Genomic DNA, 16395 nt, shown 5'->3' with positions numbered 1-16395 from the left:
TCTGATAGTTCAAAATAACCCCCCACTAAACACTGTAAACGGGGCTCAAATAGGCGGGGGGGAAATGATTCGACAAACCTGGCAACAAACGTCTGCGTCATCAAAATGCGACAAAAGTTCTATAGCAGATGCTCCAATCGATGTAAACACGTCGCGCATCCCCACTTGCACTTTTTTTGTCAAACAGCAACCATAAGGTATCATCCAGTGAGAGCACTCAGGAATTTTAGGAGTTGTAGTTGTAGTGCTCTCAATGACATCAAACCACAAATGACTCTTAATAAGATTGTTTTTTGTTGTTTTAGTAATTTATTTGGGCTTTGCACCCTTTTCAGTTTTATGTCCCAAATTATTCTAAACGTTTTCTAGTTCTTTGAATAAAGACGTCAAGAAATAATACATTCACTATAAATGAAAATCTAATTAAAGCAAATCTAATGTAAGTTTACATGTTTTGCACTTCATTTGTGCATTCTTTGTTTCCTACCTCAGTCTGGCACCTACAACAGATTGAGTTTGCACGTTCTGGACCACAGTCATGTTTTTGTTTCAATTTATTCAGATAGCAGACAATTCAAGCAATTTTCTCATGTATTTTAGATTGTAAGGTGATAGCAGCACCTGGATATTAGTGTGAATGGAATGGGTGAAAATGCCTGTATGTCAGAGGGTAAAAACTCACAGCAACCTTGTTTTTGATTGGGGTAGAGCCATGAGCGTTTCATTTTTTGAATAATGAACTTCAAGTTCATACATTTTTAATAATAAACTATGAACTGAACTAGTTTAGAAGTTGTGAACTGAACGGGTTAACGCAGAAAATGAACAACCAACACTGCTCATATCTATTAAAGGTCCCCAAATAAAGATTTTGATTTCTAAGACATTACAAAACTGGAGTGCATGACTAATCAGTGGAATACACCAAGAAGAGAAAATTTGAAATCCACATTTGTATTAGTGAAGTGTGCTTCAAAAATGAAATTCAAAAGAAAAAACGTCATCAAAAACCAATCAGGCCACGTGCATTATTCAAAAAAGCAATGTAAAAACACTTACATATAAAGATGACTTAATACAGCAATTCAAAATCCAGGGATCTCCTTCTTCACACAACCTGATGACACCTCAAATGTTTCTTTGAATTTTTTATACATTTTTTTAGTAGAAAACACTTTGTCTACTACATGGTTTACAACTAACCTTAATACTATTATATTGTAGTCCCAGCTTGAAAATGCTAACGTATCTTAGGACGTCAACATGCTGAAAACCTGACCGAAAAAAACAACAACGTGACTTGTCGTATGTGATGCCTTCTCCGTTAATGCTTTACGGCAGGGGTCGCAAACTACAAACTCTCAAAATACAGCAGATATAGAAAACTGAGGAAAGCACATAAAGTTGCTAGAGAAATGTATCATTTTCCACATTCACATGTCCGTATCAACAGTTCTTTCAGCTTGGAAGGAACATTGTTCTGAACATGACTTCTGCCTACTTCTTGCTGCTCGAGACCTGGCAGCGCTTCTTCCCGCAAAGCTGAGCCACATTTGGCGTGAGGGAGGAAGCAGTTCAGACCTTCAGTAGGGCTTGAAGATGCTCTACTTACAAAGTTAATTGGTTCTGCGATCGGGTTTGTAAGTAGAGACGTTTGTAAGTAGAAGCAACATTTTCTGTAGGAATCAATGTAAAAGCAAATAATGCGTGCCGGACTATGCTATAAGTCTCACGTTGTGTCCCATTACTCTGGGTAAAACACACAGAAACCCAAAACGACAGTTTTATTTTTGCTTTTTCAAACCTTTATAACAAAAAATAAATGTCACTTGACCTCCTAACTTTGCTTGGGGAGGGGGCTGTTTTGATTTTCTACACTTGCTAAAAATACCCCTGAAAAGACACACAAAAGGTCAGACTAATAAATCATTGTATTTTTCCACACACTACTCCTTATAACGCAGGTGTCAAACTCAAAGCCCGGGGGCCAGATAGGGCCCGCCACATCATTTTATGTGGCCCGCAAAAACAAATTGTGCATAAAATTCGTGTGTCATTACTAGAATTGCAAATTGTCTTCACTTTTAATATCTTCTTTTTTTTAAATATTTGACCAGTTTTTACTCGTCTGATTTGAAAACGAGTTATTTGTCAGTTTGTTTTGTAGCTTTTACTGTATAAAATAAGAGGTGCTCATACATTTATTTGGGTTGGCAGTCATAATGGCCCTCCGAAAGAAGCTATGACTACAATGCGGCCTGCGAAAAAAAATAGTTTGACACCCCTGCCTTATAATGTGTTCACGTACTCGTCATTACGTTTTGGTGCAATTAAGACTTTTCTGACTGTGAGTAGTCATTGAACGCACCATAACGGGAGTGAGAACTTAAAAAAGGAAAGAAAAAGAAAGAAAAGGAACAGAGCTTCTAAAGATGAAAAATGACAAACACAAAAGTGTTTTCTTCGTGTTTTTATTGAAAACCAGCTGGTACTGTATGCCGCGCGGCGACTTCCGCCTTTCGCTCAATGCGTGCGTGCTCCTGCAGCAGGGAAATTTCATGGGGCGGCGTGGCTCAGTGGTACGAGTGTTCGACTCTCAACTCAAAGGTAAAAGGTAGGTAAAAAGACGTGTTTTACCTACAAATTGGTAAATTTGCACCACAGCTGAAATATGTGTTGTTTGATGACTTACTGGTCATTTTCTCGCCTTACTGCATTCATTTGGTGATGCCCAACATTATTAATCACAGTCAGCAACAAAAATGCAATAATATTTGTGTGCGTGCTTAAGTTCAGTTCATTTCAAAAGACTGACAGGAGCAGAGTGACTAATTCAGGTAATTGGTACAAACTTAAACTTGGGTGAATCGTGGAGATGTTGAGTGAAGCAATTGCTCTTGATTAGCAGCGCAGAAAGCGAGTGGCATACCCGTAGCACCGCAGCCTATGGGTCACTCAATGGGGCAAATTTGTAAATCTTGTCCGAATAATTGCGAACCACGACGACACTTGAGTATTGTGCTACAGACGTGGTCAAGTAAACTATTCTATTGTGGCCTACTGTTGATCAAAACCAAAATCTGCTCAGAAACCTTCCTCTCTAGTTCATAATAAATTTGCATAATACAGATTTTTAAATATTTTTTTACTACAGAAATTGGATGCTGTAATTTTATTCTCTCCCACCCCTGTTCTCAAAATTAATCCACAGCTTGTTTACATACCCTATTCAGAAAAAGCAACATTATTGTTGTTGCCCACCCAAATAATCCAAGTGCCTTCACAAAGATCACATAATAGTAACTAGTATGTGAGTATTAGAGATATTTGAGATATGCACAGTGTTGGGAAAGTTCAATTTGGACACAAACTAGTTAAAAGTTCAGTTCAAAAACTTTAAAGTGAACTTGTTCAGTTATTTATTTATTTATTTATTTATTTATTTATTTATTTATTTATTTATTTATTTATTTAGCGAGTGCAACGTCTCTAAGCCAAGCAGTTGCCTCCAGGTCTGCTGTATGGAGGGTGACTAACCCTACTTTAAGTCTGTGGAGAGGACAAACTTCTCTGGTTCCATGGTTTGCTCCTCTCCACAAGCACACAGTGGGGTGGGGCTACTGCCCGATTTGTGAAGGCTGGCCAAGCAGGGGCCATGTCCAGTCCTGAAACGATTGATAACGTCAATCGAGTGTTGGAAGGTGAGGACTTCAATAAGGCTTCGCTTGGCTGCGGAAAGGCCTTCGACATTTAGTTGTAGTATTCGAAGGGCAGGTCCCACGCGAGATGCTCTTGAAGCTGTTTGCTATCGGCTTTGGGACTGTGACTAGGATTCTTTGACTTGGCTCTCAGGCATCGTCTCTCGAAATTTAGTCTGCTGGTAGGATCATTTGGTTCCCTGGGCAAGCCCGGGTACTGACAGGGGGCGCGACGAGGACGCTGATCCGTTCAAAAGTTTGGGGTCACCCAAACAATTTTGTGTTTTCCATGAAAAGTCACACTTATTCACCACCAAACGTTGTGAAATGAATAGAAAATAGAGTCCAGACATTGACAAGGTTAGAAATAATGATTTGTATTTGAAATAAGATTTTTTTTACATCAAATTTTGCTTTCGTCAAAGAATCCTCCATTTGCAGCAATTACGGCATTGCAGACCTTTGGCATTCTAGCTGTTAATTTGTTGAGGTAATCTGGAGAAATTGCATCCCACGCTTCCAGAAGCAGCTCCCACAAGTTGGATTGGTTGGATGGGCACTTCTTGCGTACCATACGGTCAAGCTGCTCCCACAACAGCTCAATGGGGTTCAGATCTGGTGACCACTCCATTACCGATAGAATACCAGCTGCCTGCTTCTGCTCTAAATAGTTCTCGCACAATTTGGAGGTGTGTTTGGGGTCATTGTCCTGTTGTAGGATGAAATTGGCTCCAATCAAACGCTGTCCACTGGCTATGGCATGGCGTTGCAAAATGGAGTGATAGCCTTCCTGATTCAGAATCCCTTTTACCCTGTACAAATCTCCCACCTTACCAGCACCAAAGCAACTCCAGACCATCACATTACCTCCTGCATGCTTAACAGATGGCGTCAGGCATTCTTCCAGCATCTTTTCATTTGTTCTGCGTCTCACAAACGTTCTTCTTTGCGATCCAAATACCTCAAACTTGGATTCATCCGTCCACAACACTTTTTTCCAGTCTTCCTCTGTCCAATGTCTGTGTTCTTTTGCCCATCTTAATCTTTTTCTTTTGTTGGCCAGTCTCAGATATGGCTTTTTCTTTGCCACTCTGCCCTGAAGCCCAGAATCCCGCAGCCGCCTCTTCACTGTAGATGTTGACACCGGTGTTTTGCGGGTACTATTTAATGAAGATGCCAGTTGGGGACCTGTGAGGCGTCTGTTTCTCAAACTAGAGACTCTAATGTACTTACCTTCTTGCTCAGTTGTGCAACGCGGCCTCCCACTTCTTTTTCGACTCTGGTTTGAGCCTGTTTGTGCTGTACTCTGAAGGGAGTAGTACACACTTCAATTTCTTAGCAATTTCTCGCATGGAATAGCCTTCATTTCTAAGAACAAGAATAGACTGTCGAGTTTCAGATGAAAGTTCTCTTTTTCTGGCCATTTTGAGCGTTTAATTGACCCCACAAATGTGATGCTCCAGAAACTCAATCTGCTCACAGGAAGGTCAGTTTTGTAGCTTCTGTAAGGAACTAAACTGTTTTCAGATGTATGAACATGATTGCACAAGGGTTTTCTAATCATCAATTAGCCTTCTGAGCCAATGAGCAAACACACTGTACCATTAGAACACAGGAGTGATAGTTGCTGGAAATGGGCCTCTATACACCTATGTAGCTATTGCACCAAAAACCAGACATTTGCAGCTAGAATAGTCATTTACCACATTAGCAATGTATAGAGTGTATTTCTTTAAAGTTAAGACTAGTTTAAAATTATTTTCATTGAAAAGTACAGTTTCAATGTGACCCCAAACTTTTGAACGGTAGTGTATATATATATATATATATATATATATATATATATATATATATATATATATATATATATATATATATACACACACAGATACAGTCAAACCTCGGTTTTCAACCACAATCCGTTCCAGAAGGCGGTTCGAGAAATGAATTGTTCAAATTCCGAATTTATTTTTCCCATTACACATAATGGAGAAAAAAAAAATCCGTTCCAAGACTAAAAAAAACCCTTTTTTTAGGCATTTTTTCATTTGCGCATTTTTGTCCGATCGCGCAACTGCAGCGCACCGCCGAACGCGCTGGTCCCATTATTGTGACAGAGCCGTTGCTGAAACTTAGAAAAAAAATTAAAATCCTAATGTACTTTCCAAAATTTAAGTGGACCTCTGTGCGCAGGAAGCTTAATTTGGTCCGATCGCGCAACCGCAGCGCGCCGGGCGCTCACTGTCGCATTGCTTTAAGAGCGTCTTTGCGATTTAGGATGGCTTTACAGCTCCCACTTGCTTTCTTTGGAAGCATGATTAGGGGTTAATACAATTCTCAAAGTAACAAAAATACAATAACAAACGAAGTCAGTCGGCATCTGGGCTGGGCGGTCGGGTTTTCTCGGGTCCTTTTTGCTCATCTCGCGAGGTTCAACCTCCGAATTTTGTTCGACAACCGAAGCAAAATAATCTCGATTTTTTTTTTTTGTTCAAATTCCGATTTGTTCGAGAACGGGGACGTTCGAAAACCGAGGTTTGACTGTATATACACTATATATCAGTGGTTCTTAACCTTTTTGGAGGTACCAAACCCCATCAGGTTCATATGTGCATTCACCGAACCCCTCTTGGGGGGAGGGTGCTACCGGTGTGTTCGGCTATCCGCGGAAATGGGGGGGGGGTGCTGCCGGTGTGTTCGGCCATCCGCGGGGGGTGCTGCCAGTGTGTTCGGCCATCCGTGGAAGGGGGGGGGTGCTACCGGTGTGTTCGGCCATCCGCGGACGGGTGGGGGGGGGGTGCTGTCGGTGTGTTCGGCCATCCGCGGTCGGCGGGGCGGAGCGGGGCAATGACATACCAGCTCTGCCGAACTCTTGAAGCTGACTCACCCAACCCCTGGGGTTCGATTGAACACAGGTTAAGAATCACTGATATATATATATATATATATATATATATATATATATATATATATATATATATATATATATATATATATATATATATATCATATTGGCCTGAATATAAGACGATGTTTTTTGCATTGAAATAAGACTGAAAAAGTAGGGGTCGTCTTACATTCGGGGTTGAGACATTATACCCATTCACTTGTGCGCAGCGGTAAGTTAAAAGTTGCTGGTATCGACCGAGTATGTTGCTGTGATCGTGTGCGTCTTTGACACAAAGTGAGTATACACTGTATACATTTCATTGTTACTCCTGTCCATTATTGTGCCATTTGTCCGATCACGGTTAGCTTCGTGTGTGTGCTGTTTGATTGACAGCTCCGGTGCGCTCCTTTAAGTTTGCCTCGCATCGAACGAGTAGCCGTTACGCAGCGGCACGGCGACTAACGGTCGCCAGCAAATGTATTTTGTTGTCTCGATGCCTTATGTTAGGTGTGTTGCCGAGAGTATTTCATTTATGGTTATTTAGTGTAGCGGAACCGTTACGCACAGTTAGTTATGTAATGTGTGCCGTCTACTAGTGTTGTGTGACAGAAGTTGAGCGTTGACTTACGTGCTGTATTTCTGTCTGTTGCAGAACCACACACAAATACACACGCACACACACACGCACACACACACGCAAACGCACGCACACACACACACCACACACACCCTTCACACGGTTCATACAATAATCACACACGCAAGAATCACATTCACACATCCAAAGACTCACCCATGTACACTACACACACGTGCTCTCACATCCTTACAGGGCTAGAGACACCGGTATATGTATAAATCGGTTTTAGTTAGCTTATGGGCTTATAAATATAAATTGACGCTCGAAACAACGAAAAGGAAGCTGTTGCTCTGAAAAATATAATTTAAATTTGCCGCACAGACGAGTTTGACTGCACCGAGCCGCCAGCCGGAAGTGACGTCTCATGACGTCTCAAGTTGTACGCGTTTAGCTTCAGTGAATGTAAACAAAAAGAGAAGAGGGGCAAGCCCGGAGACGTCGGGCCAGGTTTGCGGCCAACCCAGCTCGCCTAGCCGTGCCTTCCATTATCCTGGCGTACGTTCGTTCGCGGGACGACAAGATGGGTTGCGTTCGCCTGATAGGATCCACGAAATGGACAGTGCGTGCCTGCTGTGTGCTCGTGTTCACAGTGGCCTGGTTGACTCTCATTTTTCCGGACTCTGCTGTGCATCGGGAGCGGCTAGCGTGCTATCACTCTTATTGTTCATCTTCTTGTTTTAATTTTCCTGTGTTGTTTACTTGTATGTGCGTTGTGAACTCTGTCTTGTCACCCTGGGATAGTGAGAAACGTAAGTTCGATCTCTTTGTGTGTCTTGACATGCGGAGGAATTGACAATAAAGGAGACTTTGAGACTTTGACTTTGAAAAGTATGTCGAAGCGTGACGGGAGGGGCACAATTCAGAAAACGTACTCAGCTCGTCGAAAAAATGCGATTTAAGAAATAAAATCAAAAATGCGCCTAAAACCTAAACCAAACGCTGCAGATGTTCATTTCTCCATGCGCAGTGGTCAACTCGGCACGCTACTCTGTTTACTATGCCAACCTAACCACAGTGACGGGAGAGGCACAATTCAGAAAACGTGCTCAGCTCGTCGAGAAAATGCGATTTAAGCAATAAAATTAAAAATGCTTATAAAACCTAAACCAAACGTTGCAGGTGGTCATGTCTTCATGTGCCGAGATCAACTCGGCACTCTAAAGCCCCCAAGAGCACTTTTTACTATGCCAACCTAACCAGAGTGACGGGAGGGGCACAATTCAGAAAATGTGCTCAGCTCAGCCCACGTCAAAAGAGGTTTCTGAATCGGATAAAATGATGCTAATATTGCCGCTAGAAACGGAGCTGTCGCAATCATCTGCCATGTTGTTTGGGTTTGTTGACATCCAGATGTACAACTTGTGATGTCACAGTAATGTCGCCGCCAGTTTGGCCTCGTGCGGGACCCGATCGATAAACTGGCATTTCATTTCAGCTTTATTCTTAGTAATTGGTGTCCATTTTTAATTTCCAATGCGGCAAATGTGTTCACTTTATACATGCTATCAAATTCCGTTCTAATTGAAAAAAAAAAAGGGATGTCTCTAGCCCTTTAAGACCAAACGTGTGCCTATATCAGGGGTCACCAACATGGTGCCTGCAGGCACCAGGTCGCCCGTGAGACCGCATGAGTCGCCCGCAGGACTATTCTAAAATTAGCTCAAACAGCGGCACTTGTCAGTGAGATGCATCTATTTATTTTAGTCAAACCTCGGTTTTCGAACGTCCTGGTTCTCGAACAAATCGGAATTCGAACAAAAAATTCGAGATTTTTTTTTTTGCTTCGGTTGTGAAGAATGTGAATATATATATGTATATATATATATATCGCCCATTTGTGTCTTGTTCCAGTAGCCCATTTTCATCTTCTCCTTCTTGTCACTGAGCAGGTATTTCCTAAAATTTGATTAAGGCTGAGGGGGCAAAAGTGTGTTTATCAGAGTCAAATTTCACCATGTCCGACAGAGAAGAGCTGGAGAAGGCCTGGAGAGTGAAGACTTCAGTGGTACCTGTGGTCATTGGAGCACTAGGGGCAGTAACCCCCAAACTGGAGGAGTGGCTGAAACAGATCCCAGGAAAAACATCTGACATCTCAGTCCAGAAAAGTGCAGTACTAGGAACAGCAAAGATACTGCGTAGAACCCTCAAGCTCCCAGGCCTCTGGTAGAGGACCCGAGCTTGAAGGGAAAAAGAGACCACCCACGGGGGTGAGGATTTTTTTTTTTTTTTTTTTTTCATATGTATATACTACCCTTCAAAAGTTTGGGGTCACGTTGAAATATACTTATTTTTCAAGGAAAAGCACTGTACTTTTCAATGAAGATAATTTTAAACTAGTCTTAACTTTAAAGAAATACACTCTATACATTGCTAATGTGGTAAATGACTATTCTAGCTGCAAATGTCTGGTTTTTGGTGCAATATCTACATAGGTGTATAGAGGCCCATTTCCAGCAACTATCACTCCTGTGTTCTAATGGTACAATGTGTTTGCTCATTGGCTCAGAAGGCTAATTGATGATTAGAAAACCCTTGTGCAATCATGTTCACACATCTGAAAACAGTTTAGCTCGTTACAGAAGCTACAAAACTGACCTTCCTGTGAGCAGATTGAGTTTCTGGAGCATCACATTTGTGGGGTCAATTAAACGCTCAAAATGGCCAGAAAAAGAGAACTTTCATCTGAAACTCGACAGTCTATTCTTGTTCTTAGAAATGAAGGCTATTCCATGCGAGAAATTGCTAAGAAATTGAAGATTTCCTACAACGGTGTGTACTACTCCCTTCAGAGGACAGCACAAACAGGCTCTAACCAGAGTCGAAAAAGAAGTGGGAGGCCGCGTTGCACAACTGAGCAAGAAGGTAAGTACATTAGAGTCTCTAGTTTGAGAAACAGACGCCTCACAGGTCCCCAACTGGCATCTTCATTAAATAGTACCCGCAAAACACCGGTGTCAACATCTACAGTGAAGAGGCGGCTGCGGGTTTTTGGGCTTCAGGGCAGAGTGGCAAAGAAAAAGCCATATCTGAGACTGGCCAACAAAAGAAAAAGATTAAGATGGGCAAAAGAACACAGACATTGGACAGAGGAAGACTGGAAAAAAGTGTTGTGGACGGATGAATCCAAGTTTGAGGTGTTTGGATCGCAAAGAGACACAGAACAAATGAAAAGATGCTGGAAGAATGCCTGACACCATCTGTTAAGCATGGAGGAGGTAATGTGATGGTCTGGGGTTGCTTTGGTGCTGGTAAGGTGGGAGATTTGTTCAGGGTAAAAGGGATTCTGAATAAGGAAGGCTATCACTCCATTTTGCAACGCCATGCCATACCCAGTGGACAGCGCTTGATTGGAGCCAATTTCATCCTACAACAGGACAATGACCCCAAACACACCTCCAAATTGTGCGAGAACTATTTAGAGCAGAAGCAGGCAGCTGGTATTCTATCGGTAATGGAGTGGTCACCAGATCTGAACCCCATTGAGCTGTTGTGGGAGCAGCTTGACCGTATGGTACGCAAGAAGTGCCCATCCAACCAATCCAATTTGTGGGAGCTGCTTCTGGAAGCGTGGGGTGCAATTTCTCCAGATTACCTCAACAAATTAACAGCTAGAATGCCAAAGGTCTGCAATGCCGTAATTGCTGCAAATGGAGGATTCTTTGATGAAAGCAAAATTTGATGTAAAAAAAACTTATTTCAAATACAAATCATTATTTCTAACCTTGTCAATGTCTTGACTCTATTTTCTATTCATTTCACAACGTTTGGTGGTGAATAAGTGTGACTTTTCATGGAAAACACAAAATTGTTTGGGTGACCCCAAACTTTTGAACGGTAATATATATATATATATATATATATATATATATATATATAATCAATTCCGTTAATCCTTAGGGATGTCATTTTGTAATGGAAATCAATTGTGCTGTAATTAGTGTTTGTCTGCTGATTGTGATACATTGGCTTATTGTACTGTACAGAGCATAATGTTATATTGCCCTTCCACTGTACATTATAATTGTGTGCACAGTGTTTGCACAGTGGAATGCAGAAAACACCTTGTTACTGAATGCACATATGAATTTGATCTGTTTGATCTCTGATAGGAGCCGTTAACCACATGGGATTGTACGTGACACTCCTACTGTACCCATCAGTGTGTAGTGTCATCTCATGATGGCTGCACTGTCCAAAGTTAACACGCAATATTGTGTCTGCCACTTTCAAGTTGCTGCAGGTGCTTCCAACATCACCTTTCCCACACTAAATGGCACTGGGGGGGGGATCTACAACTTAGCTGTCTATTCAAGTAACACAGCACAGGGCAAGCATCAGGGTCAGGCCCCTCCCCTCTCAATAGAAAAGGACCGCTCCTCTCCACATAGTTGAACAATGGGCACAACTATTACTGCCTGGCTACACAAACCTGGGTGTGGACCCACCAAGAGATCATAAAAGACGGGGTCACAAGCAAGATATTCCTTTATGAAACCCAAAACAGGCCTTCTCACTTGACTTGGAAGATAATTGTAATTCTAGTGTTTTATGTGTAAATTTTGTGGGTGCACATAGTACCGTATTTTCCGGACTATAAGTCGCTCCGGAGTATAAGTCGCACCAGCCATAAAATGCCCCAAAAAGTGAAAAAAACATATATAAGCCGCTCCGGAGTATAAGTCGCATTTTGGGGGGCAATTTATTCGACAAAATCCCACACCAAAAACAGTCATGAACGAGCAACAACAGGCTAAACAATAGCAACAAATACAAACAAAGAGCTGAGAACGGGCCTGACGTAACATATAGAGTGATTAAGGACAACTATTACATGAATAACATGTTTATAAAACCATCGGTGTCACTCCAATTCATTAAATAGCAACAACAGGCTAAACGATAGGTATGCTAACGTGACAAACACAAACAAAGAGCTGAGAACGGGCCAAATAATAATAAATAATAATAATAAATATAAGAGGAGCAAAAATAGAGCAAGTGTACATACAGCAGACAGTGGACTTGGATATGGTGCTTTAAAGTGTTAATTGCTTTATTTGATGTTTTCTCTATTTTTTATGTTTTGAATATGTTCAAGATAAAGATATAAAAGCATGTGAAGTGATCAACTATACTAAAAATAACATGGGAAGTGGTCAACTATACTTGTAAGTAAGTGATGTCTTAATGCTCAAGTAAAAATTTGTGAAATAAAACATATATAAGTCGCTCCTGAGTATAAGTCGCCCCCCCACCCAAACTATGAAAAAAAGCGCGACTTATAGTCCGGAAATTACGGTACATACCATATGTAAATATGCTCTCCTCTCCAAAATTATTAGAATTGTGAGGACAACTTTTTTATTTTTTGATAGACTGAAACCATATGTGGTTGAAATGGAAGGTTTTGTAACTAGCAGGCAGTGTTGGTGGTAACTGACACACCGGACAGGACAGCCAAGTGCGGTATGAGACAAACTTTATTGATAGGTAGGGTAGGGGGAGTGGAGAGCTGAAGCACTGACTTGACTGGGGTGGCGGATCAGCTGGCTTGTGTTCTTGACGGGTCAAGGTGACAGCGGCACTGCTGTCAACGTCCACCGAGTGACTGACGGGCGGATGACAGGAATCAACCTGGTGGGACAAGCAACAGAGCGAGCATGTAACGCAGGAGGGAGTAGTGCGTAATGCGTGGTCTGGGGCAAGCAGATGGTCAGGGCAGGCGGCAGGCAGAGCATGGTCAAAAACGGACGAATGGTCAGGGCAGGCGGCAAGCAGGGCTAGGTGGGCGGGTCAGTACGCAGACAGAGTTGGCACCGCGAGTCAGACGGGAGAAACGCAGTGAGCTTATACAGGCATCACGGACAGACTGACAATGAACAGCTGGAATTTAAGTAGCGTCTACTAAAAAGCCAGGACAGTTGCGGATGATTATTTGATTGCGTGGCCGTGGCTGTGAACACTCAACGTCAATGGAAGTGAGCGGATGGGTGGCAGGTGACTCAGGCACGTAACAGTAACACATTAGCTGACAAAATGCAAATCAGTTTGTCTCTGAGGACGAGATCGGTTCGCAGATGATGTCATGCTCCGGCAACTCCAAATCGGACAAACTACATTCCGCCCCATTAAAATAAAGAGTCAGATGCGATAATTTATAATTTCCATTTGTTTGTTCCATTTAACTTGAACATTTGTCTACATCTAGAAAAGAAAAACTGAAATTGAATTATTTTGTTAATAACAATGAAAAGACAAATATGTACTCACGTGGGATCTATCTATCGACCGGCGATAGCAACAAGGTATGCAAGACATTGTTCAATAGAATGATGTTGTAGAAAGCTGTTCAAAAACACTGCTCAGAGAAGCAAAACCTATTTTAACCAATGGAAGCATTTTACTGGAAGTTCCACCAACGTTTGTATCCCCATAAAAGCGCCCAGGAATATGGTGGATATAAGTTTGTCTACAATGATATTTTTATTGTGTATTCGTTTTCTTAAGAGAGTAAAATAACAGCCTCATTTGACTTTGATATTCTCAAAATACTTCCTTGGCTTCCAACAATTAGCTTCCAACAATTAGCTTCTCAATGTTAAGTAGTGTTCAGTTTAGTTATAAAAGAGATTTTCACCAACAAATCTGGAATTGTTACTTGTGCATTACTCTGCACCAGCCTTAATTTTTCTTGGTCGGTGACCTTGGAAAGAAAGCCTGATGACGAAACATGATTTTGTCCTTTCCTCCCTAGTTCTCTGAAAACCAATTGGGAATTCATTAATGCAAAGATTATTGTTGTAATGTGGTTTGGAATGTGGCACTGAAAACATTGACATGCTTATGCCATGCAGTCCAGAGGTCATAAAATCTTAAATTCACCATACTCTTAATACGTATTACCGTCACGACTGCTACTTTCATCCGTCAACTATTGTAGAATGCACAAAGCAAACAACATATGCCAGTTTTACACTTAATGGAGGCAACGATGGATTTATGAGGGCAGGAATCAAGGCTCTACTTTTGTCACGGCAAAGGGTTAGAAAAAAATCTGTTTAAATGCAACTACATATATGTTCATTATTTCACTTGGAGCAGTCACCATGTCTGAAGTAAATCTCTGGGGGAACCATAAAACAGCGTCTAAAACAGCACCTCACTGTAGACATTTAGCTCTTTTGTCACTTTAATGAGGGGAAAATGTTTTTCTGAAATCACTTTTGGGACTCTACTGAATGCCTCGTATTTTCCTGATGTCCCTTGTGGCACTGTGATAAAGTGTTTTCCTGAATTTGATTACAGTGTATTTATTCATTTTTAAGAATTGTTTGAAAGTGTGATCCAGAAATATGCCACTATGACAGTTTCCCAATAAAACAGTGAGTGAGTGACCTGTCCTGATGAGTGATGTTTATATAACATCCATCCATCCATCCATCCATTTTCTGAACCGCTTAGTCCCCATGGGGGTCGCGGGCGTGCTGGAGCCTATCCCAGCCGTCATCGGGCAGTAGGCGGGGGCCACCCTGAACCGGTTGCCAGCCAATCGCAGGGCACACAGAGACAAACAACCATTCGCACTCGCACTCACACCTAGGGACAATTTGGAGTGATCAATCGGCCTACCAAGCATGTTTTTGGGATGTGGGAGGAAACCGGAGTGCCCGGAGAAAACCCACGCGGGCTCGGGGAGAACATGCAAACTCCGCACAGGGAGGGCCGGAGGTGGAATCGAACCCGCACCCTCCTAACTGTGAGGCGGACGTACTACCCAGTGTGCCACTGAGCCACCGTTTATATAACATCACACCATTAATTTTATAAGATATAATGTTATATAATGAAGGCAAGAACATGTTGCCCCTTTGATCATTAATCTTAGTTATTCATAATAAATATATGAAAAAAAACATTGATGATGATTTAACAGTTTTTAAACTCTGGAAAATGTACTTTTTAAATTTTATATATGAAAAGTTAGGTAATCTAGCATTCCTGTCCATCCATCAAGTGCTAAATTTAACAACCAAATAAATTGCTATTCTACACCTACTGTTATGAAACACCGTCTCAACCAATACGCGCTTATGGTGGCCAAAGTTCTAGTTTCATCACTTGCAGCTTCCGAAACACTATCATATCAAAGCCAATGCGATGTTAGCAAGGTGACACTTAAGGCAGGAGTGGGTACAAACTGAAGCGACAGTGACCTCTTGTTCCTGGGACTAAACAGTGGGGGTTGTTACCCAACGGTGACCATGAAGGGTGACATTGCAGTGGCAGAAGAGGTAAGAGAGGTATGGGAGTTGTCCACCCAGAAGTGCTGGCTCCAAGATGCAGAATGATGACAGATACAACAAACAGCTGACGCCAAATCTTATTTGGCTTTCTCAGAATTTCTTTGGAGTGGAGATTGTAACTCGAGTAGAGGCAGGAAGAGGCTGCAAGAGCCTTACACTAGGACTATTCTACAACAAATTTAGTTGGGCCAAATTTTTAGATTGCTCTACTCATTGGAAACAGAAACATCAACTATTCGTTGAGGAAACACTAACTGCTAAATCATTGCCAAGAACAGGGCTATTCAATTACGAATTCAGTTGGCCCTAATTTCAAATCACAACATGTAGCCGAATCAGTGAGTTTTAATTGTCAATTTTACGTTTCAAATTTCAAACTGACATGTTTTTTTCTACAAGATCTAGTCTGTTTTTAAAACCACTAGCCACACTTCAAACTAACTCCGTCAGCAATGTGGGTAGGCTACGCGAGTATTGCATTCACGGTATCAAACACTGTAGGGATTCTTCATGTCTTGGGAACCGAGATACCCTCTGCATCTCTTGAATGCAATTCAATTCATGGAGGCTGGGCCACTTGGGCATAGGTTTTGGGTTGCATGTGGATTAAATAGGTTTGAAGGCAAGTGCTAAACACATGTGCAGACTGAGAACAACTTAGTAGTGAATTGTTTAGATGCAACAAACTTCTTTACAGCCTTTACTCAAGTGTCCGGAGTTTAGGGCAGGGCTTAAACAAAGCCAGATGATGCAACTTGACCTCTGGCATGAGTCAAACTATCCACCACTAAACAAGTAGAGGTATGGATGGACCACACAATTAAACAGGTTAAATACAATTAATTGAGGACCCCAACTGCAGGT

At 41.7% G+C, this 16395-nt stretch overlaps 1 long non-coding RNA gene across 1 annotated transcript in view; it reads left to right on the top strand.

Moving 5' to 3' along the window:
* Positions 1-2354: 2354 nt before the first annotated feature.
* LOC137840543 (uncharacterized) overlaps positions 2355-16395 on the top strand; it is a 49605-nt gene continuing 35564 nt past the window's right edge. Inside the window, exon 1 of the long non-coding RNA XR_011087273.1 lies at positions 2355-2614. This is a non-coding gene — a long non-coding RNA (uncharacterized lncRNA). The remainder of the gene's footprint in view (positions 2615-16395) is intronic.

This window comes from Syngnathus scovelli, chromosome 8 (genome assembly GCF_024217435.2).
Source record: "Syngnathus scovelli strain Florida chromosome 8, RoL_Ssco_1.2, whole genome shotgun sequence".
NCBI lineage: Eukaryota > Metazoa > Chordata > Actinopteri > Syngnathiformes > Syngnathidae > Syngnathus > Syngnathus scovelli.
This window is presented reverse-complemented; position numbering and strand designations above follow the sequence as displayed.